This window comes from Dreissena polymorpha, chromosome 14 (assembly GCF_020536995.1).
Source record: "Dreissena polymorpha isolate Duluth1 chromosome 14, UMN_Dpol_1.0, whole genome shotgun sequence".
NCBI classification, from domain to species: Eukaryota; Metazoa; Mollusca; class Bivalvia; order Myida; family Dreissenidae; genus Dreissena; species Dreissena polymorpha.
Window position 1 is genome coordinate 36,696,889 of NC_068368.1, and position 13,302 is coordinate 36,710,190.

Below are 13,302 nucleotides of genomic sequence, written 5' to 3' on the forward strand. Positions count from 1 at the left end.
ACATCACGTGAGGCGATTTATGCGTGTTCAGTGGAAAAAAAACCCGCCCCAATTGGACGTTATTTCATCACATCTTTAAATAGTAACAAGTGCCAAAATGTATTTGATACTTAAGAATAATTGACATGACGCCTTATCAGTGATCGCTCCGCCCACTACATCACGTGGCTCAGCGGGAAGAAAACCTAGACAAGCTAACACCAAAATGGCTTCTTTGCCTATAGACTGCATATAGATTTACGCGATATTCCGGATGATTTTATGGACTTGTTTAACACCATATTACACTTGTAAAGGGGTTGATGCCATTAAGTTATTCTGCAAATGCAAAAAATATACGATTAAAGAGAACATCAGCTATTTATAACGGGTAAATCGGTACATTAAACACGCTCTCAAATGCTGGCGCGCTTACCGAAATCGAACCCGTTATTACGTGTAATGGTGGTATTTGCAATAAATTAACACTTCACCGGTATTTACCCGTGTTATTAACAAAATTATTACCGAAACATTCCCCCCTACCCGTGTATTTGACACGAAATAGCGCTTTATAACTGGGAATTCGGTGAATTTTTACGCGCTTTCTGACGCCGGGTGGGTACCTCAATCCCACATGTTATTGCGTATAAAAGTGATATTAATCATATCAAACATTGCTTATCGGACATTTATCAATCACTATAATTTAAAGCGCAAAAACAACACAGTAAGTTTGGACATTGTCTGATATAAATTAGCGTTGTAAGAAATGGAATACGGTCAGGCTATTATAAATTAATAAGGCTACCAATATCAGACGCTCGCGCAGGTACCGACTTCCCCGAAGTTACCGCATTTATTGGTAAACTAATATCAGTAATAATAACTCTTTTACGATAGCATTTATCGATACGTCTTTATCAAAATAATAACAAAATGGTTTTCACTTGTTTCTGACACACACAGAAACGCGATTTTTAACGGGGATTTCGTAAAGTTACACGAATTGGGTACCAAAATTCTCAATTATTTTACATGCACACATGACATAATACATACTTAATAATGCTTAGTTATTGCTTATATGACATTTCAAGTTTGTGAAATAAATTAATGTTCTATAAAGGGGATCTCGGTAATTCTTGAAGCTTCCACTCGCTCTTGTCAAGACCACATTGCCGCGTTGGAAATGGTATAAATTTAATTCATCTAACTTATCTTTCTGGATACCAAATGTCAGAGTTGCATTAACCCTTTTTACACCGTTTTTGCCATATTTCATTTCCGTATTTTAATCCGAACAAAATAAACGAAACTCGTTTAAAAAATGAGATCTAGGCATTCGAGCTCCTAGTGTGGATTAAAAGCGTTTATTGGTGACTCCACATGACTGCAAATGTGTAGATACCGTTAATAAGATAATATATCACATGTCACCTTCAAATAACGTGTATGATGTCAATTAAGTGCATTACTATCAGAGTAATATATCCATCTCTTACACTTCTCAAGATCTTTTTTCAGCTTTGGAAACGAAATAAATTCAATGTCACCAACTAATCTGTCAGGATATCGATTGTCCGAGTTACATAATCCCCATTGACACCGTTTAACCATTTTAATCGTTTTTTTTAAAGAGGAAAACAAAAGAAACTCGTTGGAATAAAAGTGAACCTAAACATGTAGCTTGTCTAGAAAATGGCGGACAGGTCGTTGCTAACGAGTGCGCCCGATTAATCGATCGCTGATTGGTGGATCAATTCTAGTGGGCGGATCGATCATAGATAAGGCGTCATGTCAATTGCGAATGTGTGTGTGTCTTGAGCACTTTTATCGTAAATATTTACCGGAATTTGCTTTAAAACTGGAATATACGGGATTATCGGGTATTATGATTAGCGATATCAACTGTATAATATAAACAAAATGAAACTACTTCATATACCCATAGTCAAACAATAGTTATAATAGGCTGATAATTAACAAAACAACAATAAAGTGTTGGTTATTCATGTGGCTTCAAACTGCTAATTGTCTCAGCTAAAATATAATAGCAAAAACAACAAGCAATTATAAATCCACCAACTGCTAAAGTCTTGACCACTGGTATGTGCCAAAACATAATTACGTGACATTTATGTGTGAAATACATACACTACGGGCGGGAAACAAACTAACTTGGCGAGACACATTAAATATGCTTATATGCTAATACATGTTGTCGTAAAATTAAACCCAAAACAAATATGTTTGTTGATCGTTTAATATAAAGACAATAATCATACGGCGCAATAAACGCACACAATGTAACTTAAAGTACTTTAGCCAATTCTAAAAATGACAATGGCAAATGATTATTGGAATTTTATTAATACATGCCCGTGATAATCGTATTTTGTTTTTATAAATTAGATTTTTTTTATTTGCATTCTTTTAAAATAATACTTATTTCTATACGAATGACAGCAGTTTTTTTAGAAACGGGAATGCAATCACTAAAAACAAAACAACAGGATGCTTTTTATTTAACTAGTTTATCTATTTTGAATCGGCGCACATTAAATTAATTATGATTTTAAATATTATTATAATTGTTCTTTTAAATTTCTTTGACTAACTAATCATTTAAAAAAGATTTTGATTTGAAGATGCGCATGGATTCGGCGTCATGTCGCGGATTGCGGCTTGCCACGGCATGTCTCAGCGGACAGATGCAAAGCTTCGCGGCGAAATGCATACTGACGCGGCTTCAACGGGCGCCTCGGCATCGACTCGTTGCGCCTTGCTGCCGCCGATCGCGAAATATGTTCGTTCCGCATTGGCTGTACTGTATTTCAAAATTATTCAATGTAACTTTATATTTAAGTTTGTGTATTCTTCTCTTGTCTTTAATTATTATTCCTTTATTTAGGGAAAATTTATTTAAATTATTTAGGAAGTCAATCTTTATGTACATCAGGATTTGGTCACTTGATTTCCCTCTATAAATTGTTTAGTAATTGTTATAAATTTTCCTTATGATCTCTCTGGTTTATACACAAGTGTTTGTTGTTTAGGGAAAAAAATATGCACATTAATACATTAGTTATTCCTGGAAAGAGTATGACAGTTTTCAAAGAATTCTGATTATAGCTGACACTTATTGCAAACTTGTAAATATTTTGATAGTTTACAACAGGCATTTAAATGTTTTTGTGTCTCACTTTCTGGCCAAGAGCACATATTTCATGCTTGTGGTTTTAAGAAAGTCATAAATATGTATCATGTAGTATGCATACATTCTTATTTAACAACAGGTGTACCTTTGCCTATGTAAGTTTCTATGAAAAACGCTTTTCTTTTCATGTATGATAATGTTTTTTTCTTTCTTGAAGCAATTGAAAATATCAGTGATAACAATGAATATGACTTAGTGTTTATAATGCAATACAACAAACATTTACTTATTGAAATTGTATGATCATAAGCTGAGGATATTTCACCTTGGTATGACTACTGATATTGCCTGATTTGGAAAGGTTTACTGCTGATTTCACTTTGTTGTGACTACTGATATTGCCTGATATGGAAAGGTTTACTGCTGATTTCACCTTGGTATGACTACCGATATTGCCTGATATGGAAAGGTTTACTGCTGATTTCACCTTGGTATGACTACTGATATTGCCTGATATGGAAAGGTTTACTGCTGATTTCACCTTAGTATAATGACTACTGATAATGCCTGATATGTAAAGGTTTACTGCTGATTTCACCTTAGTATAATGACTACCGATATTGCCTGATATGGAAAGGTTTACTGCTGATTTCACCTTGGTATGACTACAGATATTGCCTGATATGGAATGGTTTACTGCTGATTTCACCTTGGTATGACTACTGATATTGCCTGATATGGAAAGGTTTACTGCTGATTTCACCTTAGTATAATGACTACTGATATTGCCTGATATGGAAAGGTTTACTGCTGATTTCACCTTGGTATAATGACTACTGATATTGCCTGATATGGAAAGGTTTACTGCTGATTTCACCTTGGTATGACTACCGATATTGCCTGATATGGAAAGGTTTACTGCTGATTTCACCTTGGTATAATGACTACTGATATTGCCTGATATGGAAAGGTTTACTGCTGATTTCACCTTGGTATGACTACCGATATTGCCTGATATGGAAAGGTTTACTGCTGATTTCACCTTGGTGTGACTACTGATATTGCCTGATATGGAAAGGTTTACTGCTGATTTCTTCTTGGTGTGTCTACTGATATTGCCTGATATGGAAAGGTTTAATCCTGATTTCACCTTGGTGTGACTACTGATAATGCCTGATATGGAAAGGTTTACTGCTGATTTCACCTTGGTATGACTACCGATATTGCCTGATGGAAAGGTTTACTGCTGATTTCAACTTGTTGTGACTACTGATAATGCCTGATATGGAAAGGTTTACTGCTGATTTCACCTTGGTATGACTACTGATATTGCCTGATATGGAAAGGTTTACTGCTGATTTCACCTTGGTATGACTACTGATATTGCCTGATATGGAAAGGTTTACTGCTGATTTCACCTTGGTATGACTACTGATATTGCCTGATTTGGAAAGGTTTACTGCTGATTTCACCTTGGTATGACTACCGATATTGCCTGATATGGAAAGGTTTACTGCTGATTTCACCTTGGTGTGACTACACTGTAACTCCAATATAACGCGGATGACGGGGTCCAAGCCACGCAACAGCGTTATAAACGGACAGCGTTATAAGTTTTGAGCTTATTTATTTAAGGGGCTATAAAAACAGGTATAGTATAGCCTATAATATAGGTCCTGTGTATTGTCATGCTGTGTTGTCATCCGCAAATACATGCATATATAAACTGAATCGAACGATAACAGTATACATACCGCTTTTCTAATGAGCACATTTATCCGATAATCCAATATAATTACATCACTTACGAAAAAATAATGTTTAACATTTATGACACGAAATATGTTTACGAACTTCGTAAACAAATTAATATGCCTACGCCATTTTTCAGAAAAATTAGTACAGTGCATTATGGGACACAGCTTTCATTGGACGAGCGAATTTAAATTTAGATTGAATGCAATACGATACATGTACAAAGAAATGTTTTATTGCATCATACGCAGCATGTTAAAAACGTGCTTTCCGTGGACTTTCTGATAACGGGCAAAAATTTAAGTGCATCTCTGTTAACTATTACACTGCGTTAGCATGTAAATAAATCGTCAGGATTTTACAATTTATTTTTCGTATACGTACTGAAACATTAAACACACACAAAGATATTTTTATTTATCAAGCATGTGTAGCATATAATAAACGATAACACACACAGCCATAGTTTATACAATGAAATACAATACACGAAAAATACAAAACATAAACAGGTAATCGTTTTAAATAACTTTAATTTGATAATTATTCCGCTTGCACTTGCCTTATTGAAATTAGCGCACCGAACCGCTCTGATAGGGAATACATGTAACAAACACCGACTCGCGAGTTTTCACACCTTTATTGGCATTACACAACAGATTAACACCAATTAGCTGTCGAGTGTCGTTTAACCTCTAATCGACTAAAATCAATTAAACGGATGGAAAAAGCAATCAAGCTGTGATCGCTGGCTTCTTTGAATTTATGAAAATACATGAAGTTGCATAACATGGATTTGAATCAGAAATGGAAGGTTGGAGAAAAAACGGGATCCAAGGACCCCCCGCGTTATAATGGACACAGCGTTATAACGGACCGCACTATATTGGAGTTACAGTGTACTGATATTGCCTGATATGGAAAGGTTTACTGCTGATTTCACCTTAGTATGACTACCGATATTGCCTGATATGGAAAGGTTTACTGCTGATTTCACCTTGGTGTGACTACTGATATTGCCTGATTTGGAAAGGTTTACTGCTGATTTCACCTTGGTATGACTACCTATATTGCCTGATATGGAAAGGTTTACTGCTGATTTCACCTTAGTATAATGACTACTGATAATGCCTGATATGGAAAGGTTTACTGCTGATTTCACCTTGGTGTGACTACTGATATTGCCTTATATGGAAAGGTTTACTGCTGATTTCACCTTGGTGTGACTACTGATAATGCCTGATATGGAAAGGTTTACTGCTGATTTCACCTTGGTATGACTACCGATATTGCCTCATATGGAAAGGTTTACTGCTGATTTCACCTTGGTATGACTACTGATATTGCCTGATATGGAAAGGTTTACTGCTGATTTCACCTTGGTGTGACTACTGATATTGCCTGATTTGGAAAGGTTGACTGCTGATTTCACCTTGGTATGACTACCGATATTGCCTGATATGGAAAGGTTTACTGCTGATTTCACCTTGGTATAATGACTACTGATAATGCCTGATATGGAAAGGTTTACTGCTGATTTCACCTTGGTGTGACTACTGATATTGCCTTATATGGAAAGGTTTACTGCTGATTTCACCTTGGTGTGACTACTGATAATGCCTGATATGGAAAGGTTTACTGCTGATTTCACCTTGGTATGACTACAGATATTGCCTGATATGGAAAGGTTTACTGCTGATTTCACCTTGGTATGACTACTGATATTGCCTGATATGGAAAGGTTTACTGCTGATTTCACCTTAGTATGACTACCGATATTGCCTGATATGGAAAGGTTTACTGCTGATTTCACCTTGGTATGACTACTGATATTGCCTGATATGGAAAGGTTTACTGCTGATTTCACCTTGCAGCGATTTTCCTTGTCCAATTGGGAAACGTACCCGTACCGGTCCATTTGGGAAAAATTGAGTCGTGAAAACCTCAAAATTGGGAAAAATCGAGTCGTGAAATCCTTAAATTGGGAAAATCGCGTCGTGAAGTTTGGGCCTTATTGAATACATCATACAGTTCATACTTTATTGAACATACCCATTAAAATAATCATTTGCAGGCATGCCTTAATGACCATTAAGTAATAAAGTTGAAATAAATAACAAAATATTATAAAGAACACACTGAAACAATTACAAGTTGTTTTAATCTCTTGTAAAGCAATGTCTCTGTCTTTCATTTTTTTGAAAATTTCAACAATCTTTGATGTTTGATCATCTATCAGTTGCTGGCATCCCTCTCTGCACATCATCATTAGTGCTGTCAATGTGTCGTGTGATAGACTGTTCCGATTGTTCGTGCAAAGATTGTTCATTAGATTGAACACCCTTTCCACAGAGGCAAGGTTACAAACCGACGTAAAACAGTACGCTGGCTGCCTGACAAAAGAACCGGAAACAGTAACGACTCTATTGATTAAAGGCGCTGAATAATAAAACCCGAAATTAATCGAGCGCGTGGTTACACACAATTACACGATTTTCTTTGTTCGCTCGCCGAAAGTTGGGTTTTGTTACGAAACTTTCGGTCGTTTTGAGAAAAAATTCGGACGCCGATTGGGATTTTTTCAGATGCCGATTGGGAATTTGGGAATTTTTGCTTGATTGGGAAAGTACCGTTTACCGGTACTTTATAAAGAAGGAGGAAAATCGCTGCCTTGGTGTGACTACTGATATTGCCTGAAATGGAAAGGTTTACTCCTGAATTCACCTTGGTGTGACTACTGATATTGCCTGATATGGAAAGGTTTACTGCTGATTTCACCTTGGTATGACTACTGATATTGCCTGATTTGGAAAGGTTTACTGCTGATTTCACCTTGGTATGACTACTGATATTGCCTGATATGGAAAGGTTTACTGCTAAGAGAATGTCCACTTTTTGGTATATTTGCTGGAAAAGACTTCATATTAAATGAATAACAAGGCCATTAGTCAATCAAATTTCAACCCATAGATGTTGGCTGCAGCAACATGGTAAAATATGAGCTGCATTCTGTAAAAATGGGACTTATGTGCATTAAGTGCTGTCCCAGATAAGACAGTGCAATTTGCACAAGATTATCAGAGACAACACTTTTCCCCCTAAACTGGATTTTTGCTGAGGAGAGACTGATGTCCTTTCAAAAAACACACACCATAAAAGCAGTAGGTGATGCCCCTGATAAGCCTGTGTGGTCTGTACAGTCTAATCTGGGACAACACTTTGCACACCTACATTAAGCCCAGTTTGCCCAGAACTATGTTCATAGAATATTGTCATGCACTTTAATCAGGGATGGAATTGAGCTCACAAGCCCCTTGGATCATATTAAGATTGTTCTGTGTTTCTGGACCTCTAGATTTCAAGACAAACAAATTTGTTCCCTAAAGGTGGGTTCCCACTGCCGATCCGATCAACTCAATCATCACAATCACCGAAATTTCCCGACCAAACCTGACCAAGCTCGACTAAAACAGGTATACACGACTTCTTCTCGACCTCTTGTCGATAACACACGACCCCCACACGACTCATTCACGACGTCCACTCAACCATCTTTCCGATTTCCGCTCGATCAACTCGACCTATGCACGAGCCCTATACGATCTCCGCTGGACCAAGTGGACCTCAGCTCGATCGCCACCAGATCTTCACACGACCAGATCGTGATGGTCGTACTACAGTTGTACAAAGCGATCTAAAATAACTCAGGTAGAGGTCGAGCGGATCGGGTACAGAGCTCGTGTATGGTCGAATAGCAATCGGGAAGTGATCGTGTACGGTCGAGTAGCTGTCGGGTAGTAGTCTAGTAAATCTGTACATCAAATCTAATAGAGCTCGAGTGGATCGTGTTGCGATCTAAAATAACTCGGGTAGGGGTCTAGCGGATCGGGTACAGATCGTGTAAAAGATGTCAATCCGATCGCTACACGATTGCTTCACGATCAACTCGATCTTCTACTCGACTAATACATGACCACTTCCCGAGCGCTTCTCGATCCATTTCCTACTCGACCGTTACTTGATATTTTTTGACATGTCAAAAAATATCGGGTAGGAAGCCCGACCAATGCCGACCTACCCGACCGCCCCCGACCACTCATGCCGACCGAACCAGACCAGTACCCGACCGCTTGGTCGAGCTTGATCGAGTTGATCTCATCGGCAGTGGGAACCCAGCTTTAACGAAACATGCTGGAAAAACAAATGTGTGCAACTGTGGTCAAAATGTTAGTTAAAAAATTAATAACCCTGTGTAAAAATAATCTATTATTATCTATAAAATTATAATTTTGCTGTTTCTTATGCCTAGCTACAGCTTTAAGTCCTTTAATCTGTTGTGTGGTAAATGAATTTTAAGGCAAACCTTAAACAAGTTCATTTATATAAAATGTTGAATATTATCTTAAAACATTTACCTATAATTTTGTTCTATCTTATGTATAAAGTTCAAGCATAAGACTCTTGAACAGTAACGGTTTTCAGCAAGCCTGCTAAACCAGATAAAAAGTTAAATAAACTTCCCAAGGTGTCCTTCATACTTGATTTCAATTCATTGAGAAAAGCAGTTTCCCATGATCACTTGATATGCCTCAGTCTACCTAGATATTCATCACAAACAAGTATTGACCTGATCAGAGTGCTTTGCAAGGTCATTAAAGAACACAAATTGCTCATTCAGGTGGTCTCCCTTGTCATGAGCCAGACATTTAATTGTGTTGCCTCCCTTAGTGTTTTGTCTCTTTGAGGCACCCCACAGGTTGTGAGGAATGTGGTATTTCACTGTATCGTGAAACATGACAAAGTCATTGTGAATTGTGAAATAGGACATTTATCATGCTGGAGGTGTTTGACTGTTGGTCACATGTAAACTTTGGTACCTGCAGGATAAATAACGAAAACACACAGAGTTGTGCAACACTTGCCTGTTTGAATTGGATTTATTCATATCATGGTATTGATTTAATTTTCTGATTTTCTCTTTTCATTTCTCATATTCATAACTTTCCTTTTGTTATTGATTACAATAATGTCATGATTTTAATAGCACATGATTGTATTTTGATTTTTTTTGCATTAAAGTGACACTTTCTGGTGGTTTTAAATACCAGGTAAAAAATCTTAACAAAAAGAACTTAATCAATTTAATATATAAACTTGTTTTTAAAATTTTGTGAATCTTCATGGGTCATTATAGGTTTTTTTTTAAAGGGAAAAGTGGTAACCTTTTAAAAAGGACACAATTTTTCATAGAAATTGTTGTTTTGAGGTATCAGATTTTGTTAAATTAGCAGACAACATTGGTTTTATTTGATGATTAACTGGTACCTGGTACCATTCCTCTTGCATTAAGATAAACCTGATTGGAATTTAAGGTGGAGTTAAATAAATCAGCATTTGAAATGTAAAGGTATCCTGTTTCTAATTCGTTTAAAATCCATATGAATGTTAATATTAATGGTAGGTCATTGACTTTGTGTTTTATTGTCGACATGTGTTGTGTATGAAAGGACTTTTGCCGAGTTTCCCTTGGCCTGAAAGAACATTATTGTGTTAACTGCATTGAAATAGAATCCTATGAACTTGATTAAACTGTTATGCATGTAGCTCACCTGAGCGCAACGTATAGCAACAAATATAGATTAAGGATATCCTAAAGGATTTTCTCAGCGATTTTTTTTCGCTTTATATTTTATAGCCTGTGCCTTTTTGATTATGCAAAAAACGCGATAAACCATCAAATCCAATTAAACATTATTAATATGATTATAAAAGTCAGTGTACCATTATGAACATGATTATAAATAACACCATACCAATTGTTTATAAGACAGTGCATGTTGTACTGCTTTATAAAAATTATGTAAATTATGATAAAGTGCTAGAGAATTAAATTGCTGCATAATAAACTCAATAAACCTTGTTATTGAGTTTATTGGAAAAGTTTGGCATGTTTTGGGGGAAGTTTTGGTAATTTTTTTTTAGAAAATATTACATTTTGCCATTGGGAAACAGACTTATTTTTACTTTTTGGAAATGACATACAATTGTAATTTTGGGCAAAACGTCACTGTTTCTAAGATAAAAAATCTCATCTTAAATACACAGATAATAATTTGCAGGAAAAAATATTTAATGCTACTTAAGGCTTACAAATAGATAAAAATTCTTTGATTTTGTGTTGTCTGTTTACTGACAAGAAAGTAAATTTGTTATGAATGCAGCAAACGGTAATGTAAAGTTTGGGATACATAGAATTTCAACTTAGCATTATTAAAGGTAACAAGATATTAACAAATGAATTTATTCTGACATACTTTAAATTTATTAACATATTAACAAATACATTGTTGTTTTCTATTTCCAGTTTTTTGGTGAATTCGGCCATACTTTTATGGAGTTTCTGAGGAACAGTGGGGAATACTGCCTGGCACAACACACAGTTCACGGCGCAGTGTAGACTTGACAGATTGCTCCATTGAGATTTTAAGTAAGTAACTGTGTAATCCAGGGCTCTCGGAAATGCTTAATCAAGCTTATTTGTACACATAAATTTGAAAAGTGACGCCTATTTGAAACCAATTGAGAGTCCCCAGGACGCATCTTTTTGAATAACTGGAATCTTCAAGTCAATTCATTAACAAACAAAACATGTTGGGCAACCTCCTATTTAAACTCAAGCCAACACAACCTATATCCTCATACCTGTTTAAAATCAAATAAATCAAGTCAAGGTATCCCATCCTCTAGGGAGCTAAGCCCTGATGCTTTATCTGACAGTAAGAGTAAGCTTCCAGTAATGTTGTATTGATTTATGCCATTTCAAATGGCCACTTGCTGATGTGTTACAAATGTACAATTTTAACTTCCTAGAAACTTGCCCCTCAAAGACCTTTGATGTCTGCCAACACCATTCACAACTTGCAGTATTTTTCAGGCATAGGTTTAATTGATGTCATCTGGTAACACTGTTGTGATTGTCAAAGACTTTTGTATTTAACTGGTTTTATTGTTGTTTCAAATGGAAATATCATTGCAGGGTAGTGATATTTTGTTTACAAAAAAGAAAATGTATATAAGTAGGGTGTGTATGTAAATATATGAAGCACATTTATGCACACTTGCCTTAAAAGAGTTGTTTATTTAATTTTTTCTACATGATTTTTTATTTAAGTAACAATTAAGAGAACATAATGATTGGGATTCCTAATGTACATTTTGTATTTGGGTTTTTAATAATGAAACCAACAATTATATTATTTATTATTTTATATTCATTTATTATTTAAATGGATTTTTTGTTGAAAATTTGAAGACGTGTGCATATAGTCGCTGCTTCGTCCGTCCGTCCTTCTGTCAGTGCACAATTTTTGTCCGGGCTATTTCTCAGCAACCAATGACCGGAATTCAATAAAACTTTATGGGAAGCTTCACTACCAAGAGGAGATGTGCATATTATCAGCTGGTTCTGATCGGATGATTTTTCACAGAGTTATGGCCCTTTGAAATTGTCCATTTAATAATTGTACATATAGTGCAATTCTTGTCCGGGCTATTTCTCAGCAACTAATGGACGGAATTCAATGAAACGTTATGGGAAGCTTCACTACCAAGAGGAGATGTGCATATTATCAGCTGGTTCTGGTCGGATGATTTTTTACAGAGTTATGGCCCTTTGAAATTTTCCATTAACAGTACATATAGTGCAATTCTTGTCCGGGCTGTTTCTCAGCAATTAATGACCGGAATTCAATGAAACTTTATGGGAAGCTTCACTACCAAGTGGAGATGTGCATATTATCAGCCAGTTCTGGTCGGAAGATTTTTCACAGAGGTATGGCCATTTGAAATTTTCCATTGTACATATTGTGCAATTCTTGTCCGGGCTATTTCTCAGCAACTTATCACGGGAATTCAATGAAACTTTATGGGAAGCTTCACTACCAACGTGAGATGTGCATATTATCAGCCAGTTATGGTCGGATGATTTTTCACAGAGTTATGGCCCTTTTAAATTTTCTATAAACTGTACATAGAGTGCAATTCTTTTCAGGGCTTTTTGTCCCCAACTACTGACTGGACTTCAATGAAGCTTTATGGGAAGCTTAACTACCGTAATTACTCTATGTTTTCGGACACTAAGTTTTCGGACACCCTTTTTTTTCGCAAAAATAATTATTTTTCATGACTCGTAATTTTCGGACACTCAAGTTTTCGTCCATAATTAATGTCTCTAAGTTTTCGGACAGTATATTTTACAGCGCTATATTACCGAATTTCGGTCCTGTTTTGATATCTAATGACACTTCGATCATGGGGTTTTACAACCGGATGAACATCATAAAACAGAGCAGGTTTATGTCTGAGGGCAACAGACCATTACAGAGCTCCAGATAAGGTTTTGTGAAATT

General features: G+C 36.1%; 1 protein-coding gene across 2 annotated transcripts in view; it reads left to right on the forward strand.

Moving 5' to 3' along the window:
* Positions 1-13,302, forward strand: part of LOC127857735 (protein tyrosine phosphatase type IVA 2-like) — a 65,519-nt gene that overhangs the window by 28,306 nt on the left and 23,911 nt on the right. Inside the window, exons 1-2 of one of the 2 annotated variants that reach the window (XM_052394392.1) lie at positions 9,644-9,845; positions 11,259-11,381. The gene's annotated coding sequence lies outside the window, so the exon portion shown is untranslated. Of the gene's footprint in view, positions 1-9,643; positions 9,846-11,258; positions 11,382-13,302 lie in introns of those variants that run through there. The other variant, XM_052394391.1, reaches the window with a different exon arrangement.